Source organism: Neomonachus schauinslandi, chromosome 7 (genome assembly GCF_002201575.2).
Source record: "Neomonachus schauinslandi chromosome 7, ASM220157v2, whole genome shotgun sequence".
NCBI classification, from domain to species: domain Eukaryota; kingdom Metazoa; phylum Chordata; class Mammalia; order Carnivora; family Phocidae; genus Neomonachus; species Neomonachus schauinslandi.
Window position 1 is genome coordinate 110,121,569 of NC_058409.1, and position 5,701 is coordinate 110,127,269.

The following is a 5,701-nucleotide window of genomic DNA, read 5'->3' on the forward strand; positions in this document are numbered from 1 at the left end:
TTTGACACAGAGAGAGAGCACAAGGAGGGGGAGCAGCAGAGGGAGAGGCAGAGGGAGAAGCAGGCTCTCTGCTGAGCAGGGAGCCCGACGTAGGGGGCTCGATCCTAGGACCCTGGGATCATGACCTGAGCTGAAGGCAGACGCTTAATCAACTGAGCCACCCAGGTGCCCCTACACAATTTAATACTTATGACAAAGTGCGCCAGCCCCATTTTACAGGGGTGGGAACTGCAGATTGCAGAACGGGAAGAACAGGGAGGAGCTCTTCAGGGGTGCCCGCCCCAGGGGTCCCTCACGGCACTACTCCTAGCTACCCAGCTCTGGGTTAAGGCCGCACAGAAGGCCTGCAGACCTGCCCCTTCACTTTGTGGGTACAGACATCTCTCCTTCCCTTGCTCACAGTCTCTTCCAAGTTGCAGCAAATCTACCTACTGGGGGCCACGTGGACATCTCACTTCCCCCGAATTCTTAAGCACTTCTCTTGGAGCCCAAGTGAAGGCCAAACAGTGGGCACAATGGCAGAGGGAACCGTGCTGGGGAGACCAGCATTGTTGGTCACTAAAACAAACACTTCCTGTTGTCCCAGAGTGTTTGGGGAAGACCACGGCTCATGTGGGCAGGAAAAGAATGAAAAAGGAGCAGCAGAGAAGCCCAGCTGCAAAGCCAGGGCCTTGGTGTGACCGCTTTCCAGGAGTTAAATATAGCCCGTGTGTGAGGGAGGGCCGGGGGAGGTCACCTTGGAAGGCTTTGGTGTGTGTTCATTACAGCTGGTGCAGGAAACTCAACATCCTTTATGCTGAAGAGAGCAGTGCAGGTTTGACTCTGCAGGCCCTAAGCACAGACTCCTAAGGGAGGGAGGTGGAAAGGAGGAGGGGGAGGCCTCGGGGTTTGGTCTGAGAGGACTGGTTTGGGGCCGTGCCTCCCATCCGCTAGTGTGGAATCTGGGTTAAGGCGTTCAACGCCTCCGAGCGTCCCCTTCTGCTTCTGTGAGGAGGGGCTCAGGAGGCCCATGTGTCGGTTCATGTGAGGAGGGGAAGGGTTTGTAAACCGTGGATCATTATTAAGGATGTTAGGGTAGCACGCTTCTCTGATCTGTTATTTCAGGAAGACAGGGAGGTCACAGTCAGCTGGGAAGCAGGTCATGGGGGCCTTTTATGGGACTCTCTTGGTAGGAGTCAGGCCAGGGTGACAGGCTCAGGGAAGCCCCCCATCTTAAATGGCCTTTCTAGCAGCAGCTCTGCCCAGGCCCCGCCATCCACCAGCACAGCTCTCGCTCTGGGCACCTGGTGTCCCAGCCCTGGGCCACCAGGGAAGCCATTTCCAGACAGGAGGGGGTGGGGCAAGCCACTGACTTCCGAGGAAATAGCTTTTGGCTGTGGGACTGGGCTCTCCCAGAATTGTTCCTTTGTCTGCAGATTCCTCCCTGTTTAGCTCACAAAGGAAAGGGTTCAGGAGGAAGTGGAAAACTGTGACCCACACATGCTTACCCCCCCCCCCCCGCCCCGCACAAGATGGCAGCGGCTGCCGTCCGAGGCAGTCTGCACCATCTCCTTCATCAGAGGGGAGCAGAAGCCATCCTGGGAGTGGCCTGGGATACCCAATGATAAAAGCAGGTAGTATTTTTAAGCTCTTAAGTGATGTTCCAGATGTTGTGCTAAGCATTTTGTCTAGATGACCTCGCTTAATTCTCATAATGACCCTGTGAAGTAGATACTGTTTTCACACATGAACCAAGTGAGGCTCAGGGATGCTGGGTCGTTTGCCTAAAGGCACACACCAGCAGAACGCAGATCCAAACCCAGACCTAACTCTAGAGCCTAAGCTTCCAATTGCTGCATTGTAATAGCTTCTGGCCTTCTTCTTCTAACGGGGGTGGGGGTGCTGTACCCCCAAAGCTTGCTGGAACCAGCAGTGAGCCCCTCAGGACTTTTCCCACTGATGTCCATTCACAGGATGGGGTACCTGGCCTGAGGCCTAGATGGGACGGGGCTTTCTGCTTCTGAGAAGTTTGAGTTTGAGGACCCATCCCACCAGTTAGCCTAGGGCAGACACTGAGGACATCTGGCTAGGGGTGGGCAGAAAATGCAGATAATAATAAAGATATCCAAGCATGACAGTGAGCATTTATTGACTGCTTCCCACAAGCTGGGCATCGTGCCTGACACTTTTATTTCTTTTTATAAATAGAACTTCAGGGGGTGCCTGGGTGGCTCAGTCAGGCATCCGACCCTCGGTTTCTGCTCGGGGCATGATCTCATGGGTTGTGGGATCAAGCCCTGAATCGAGCTCACCATCAGGCTCTAGGCTTCAGGCTCGGTAGGGAGTCTGCTTGAAGATTCTCTCCCTCTGTCTCTTCCCCCATTCACGCATGCTCCCCTGCCCCTCTAAAATAAATAAAATCTTTAAAAAATAAATAAATAGAACTTCAGGTGGATAAGAATTGAGGTAATCCTGACCCTTGCTTCATGAGACACTGTCTTCACTGGTTCAAGCATGCTCCACTTTTATTTACTTAGTTATTTATAGAATCAGTTATTTTTGCTAATGTAGTAAGGACCCACAAATCTACCATTCAAAGCAAAAGCCGGGGTTCAGACGATATCTTACCTCTAACTACGATCCCAGGCTTCTTGCCTCCGACACCTAGCCTCACGGCCATCCTGAATGCTGTATTTGTCACATCCTTGCTTTCCCTTATATATAGTGCTATTGCAACTACACATAGCCACAGAAACTTTTAAAAAATCTGTAGTTGTTTCTAACTTTATTAAAAGGGTATATAATGCTGTAGGTAATCCTTTGTGACTTTTTCTTTACTATTATCCTGCTAAGATCTACCCATATTGTTGTCTGGCATTGTGTTCATTCATAGTACTGTATGTTATTCCATTACTGGAATATTCTCTGTGGCCACCACTCTGTGCCTATTACTTCATTTAATCTTTGCAGGAGCCCTGTAGGAGCTCTTCTTATCCCGGTTCTACTGACAGGAAACTGAGGCCTAGAGAGGCTAACGAACTTTCTGGAGGTCCCAAGTGCCAGGTTTGAAACGTTCCAGCTTCCCACTCTCCACTGTGTTTTGGTGTAGAGGAAAAAACACAGGATCTAGAACCAAAAGCTCAGGGCTCAAGCCCCAGCTCCACACTTACTGGCTGTGTGACCTTGGACTAGTTGCTCCGTGTCTCTGAGCCTCAATTTCTGTAACGTTAAGGTGGAGTGATGACGGCTGTCCTGCCTACCTCTCAGGCCTCTCGTGAGACTCAAATCTCACAAAGTCTGGGAAAAGTGAGAGCACTGAAGTTTTATAAATCAGTAAATTGTGATTATTAGTATATATGCTACCTGTTCTTCCTTCTCCCCAAACGAGCAACAGAACCTCTGTAGGATTCAAGAGAGGAGACTGAAGAACAGCATTCCCATTCAGAAGGCAAAGGATTAGGTTGACAGTGAGCCCACAGAAACCTCAGTGTGATAAAAGAACCAGAAAATCATCAGTAGATGCCTCAGGTTGCACTATTAGGAACATACTGTGTATTTATCTTTGTTATGTTCAATGTTTTTTTTTTTTTTCTTAAGTTGCTTTTTATTATTTCTTACCTATTTTCACTATCTGAGATGCCCCCCTCCCCCGCACACACACCGAGTGCTCTTTGTTCATGGTATTTCCTCTGCATGGCTTGTTCTCTGCTGCCAAATACTGACTGTGTGACCTTGGGCAAGTTACCTAACTTCTCTGTGTATCCTCATCTGCAAAATGGGGATAATGGTAATACCCACCCCTTACAGGTTGTTGTGTGGACCCAGTGGAGTATTGTACAGTCTTAGAACAATTCCTGATGCATACCAAGTTGACTCATTGTTATTTAAAATCTCTCATACTCCCCAGATAGTGCCCACTCATCCTTTGAGGGTTTGTTGAGATGCCACTTCCTCCAGGAGGGCTGTCCTGCTTTCCTGGACAGGTGAGGTCATCCTGTTACACCCTCCAGAGCAGATCACTTGTTCAATATCCTTCTTCATTAAACTGTGAACCATGAGGGTAGAGATGGTGCCTGATTTAGTGTCTGCCCCTGTTGCCCAGTGCCCAGCACAGTAATGGGTACACAGCAGGTGCACTGGGGACAGATTAACTGACAACCTAGAACTCAGAGAAGGACCACAGACTAGGCAGAAGGCTGTAAATCCTACCTAGGACAACTGTCTCCAAGAGAAGAAGAGCTCATAGCGGGGGTGGGGGGGGAGGAAGGGGGGAGCAACTTTGTCCCCTGGGGTACTGGGGCACTCGAGGGTAGGCCTGGATCAGTGGGTGGTAGCTCAAGACCACACTAACTTACAGAAATCTGAACTAAGAAGAGAGGCAGATATCTCTTCCAAGAGGGGCTGAGCCCCAGTGGGACAGCCCTTTGGCAGGGAGGTGGGGAGAGAGTCAGTATAGTGGGGAAGTGAGACACTGGGCAAGTGGGGTGAGAAACACCCAGAGTCAAACCTGGGATTTGCCTTCCCTAGCCTAGAGACCCCATGTAGGTGATGTCACCTTAGTTTTGTCATCTTGTGACACAAAGATTATGAGAGTACTCCCCTCAGAGATTCTGGTGAGAAAGGGAGGTCAGCCTAGTCATTCTGGGTGGGGGGCTAAAGGTCAGGCCCACAATGCCCTCCTTGACTACGGCCCAGGTGGGAAGCCCCTTCTCCCTCCCTCCCTCCCTTCTTTCCCTCCCCTGCCTGCAGAAATCTCCCATTGCCAACTCTGGATTGGGTGCCGGCCAGGTGCCCAGGACTCCAGTCCACAGGGAGCCCAGCCATCCTGGGGCAGGCTCTGTGAGACCCTCGGGCTGATTCCTGCCCCAGGGGCTGGGGCGAGGCTCCAAGAAAGTGATGGCAGAAGGTCCTGGGGATGGGGGTCTTGAATTGCGGAGAGCTCCAGATAAACGTCTCCTCTGCTTCCACATTAAACCAACAATTAACTCTATCTGAAAATGGATAGACTCTGAAGTTTTGTTTCTCTGTTCTTAATTGAAACACGGAGGTGAGTTAATGTTATCCAGTCTGCTGCTCGCGTGCACCTCCTAACTGGTCACCTCCTTCCAGTCTCTCCCTTCCCACTGTCACACGAGCTCACTGCTCTAACAATTTCCCCCAATGGCAACACTTACGAGAACCCCCTCCTGTTCACACCTGGCCAGTCGATAGCTCCCCAGGGCCCCGACACCAGTTTTCTCTGTGACATGGATGACGAAAGACCTTTATACGCGCTCCCTGTGGCTTATCACCAATTCTTCTGTCATTCCATCCCTTCCCACGATGGGCAGGCCAGAAGCCAGAAGCCAGAGGGAAAGCAGCACAAAGGGAACTTGGATTCCATTCTAATTCACTAAGAGAGGCGATCATTTACAAACCTGTATTTTAAGTATTAGGGTTTTTGTTTTTTTTAACTGAATGCTTCCTATGTGCTGACTGCTTTCCTTGCATGAATCCAATGATCCCTGTAGGGAGACAGGAGATTGTGATCTCTGTTTTTAGTTGAAGAAACTGAGACTTGGGGGATTAAGTGGATGAGTAGAGCTAGGATTCAAACCTGGGGCAACCTGACCAGCGCACGGAGCTCCCGCATCATGCTGCCTCTATTATTAGTTACAAATCCCAGCAACCAGCTTCTCAGGGACTGGGACACGCCCCGCTGGGGACCTGGAGGAGAAAGCCT